This window comes from Cystoisospora suis (assembly GCF_002600585.1).
Source record: "Cystoisospora suis strain Wien I chromosome Unknown contig_4944, whole genome shotgun sequence".
NCBI classification, from domain to species: Eukaryota; Apicomplexa; class Conoidasida; order Eucoccidiorida; family Sarcocystidae; genus Cystoisospora; species Cystoisospora suis.
Window position 1 is genome coordinate 6899 of NW_027157736.1, and position 352 is coordinate 7250.

General features: G+C 47.2%; 1 protein-coding gene across 1 annotated transcript in view; it reads right to left on the bottom strand.

The window, feature by feature from the left end:
• The window catches only part of CSUI_008699 (component of iis longevity pathway protein smk-1), a gene marked incomplete at its 3' end in the record, with an annotated part of 7223 nt that extends 6898 nt beyond the window's left edge, over positions 1 to 325 (bottom strand). The window contains exon 1 of the mRNA XM_068068825.1: positions 1 to 325. This exon is cut by the window's left edge and continues 3435 nt beyond it.
• Between the last annotated feature and the right edge of the window lie 27 nt (positions 326 to 352).

Sequence of the window (352 nt, forward strand, 5' to 3'; positions counted from 1 at the left end):
TGGACTATCCCCCCAATGCAGCAAAAAAGAAGAACCCCAGGACAGACACACCGGATTGGACAAATGAAAACTCTGTGTTTCTCAGAAGAGAGGAAATGAAAACGGCGACATAGACACGAAGAAGGGAAAACGTGAGACAGACGAGAGATGTTACTAGAAAACAACTCGAAGGGGGTTGAAGTCATAGCCTTCCTCGAATAGAGTACCTAGGAAAGGAGGACAGGAGAGAGACAACGGGGAAGAAAGATAGAAAGACAAGGAAAGAAAAAACTTCGCCGCTCTTTTAGTTTCTAGCGAAGATGTTTCCGGTGTACGTACACCGACTGAACAGCCAACCCCCCCCCGGCTTCTT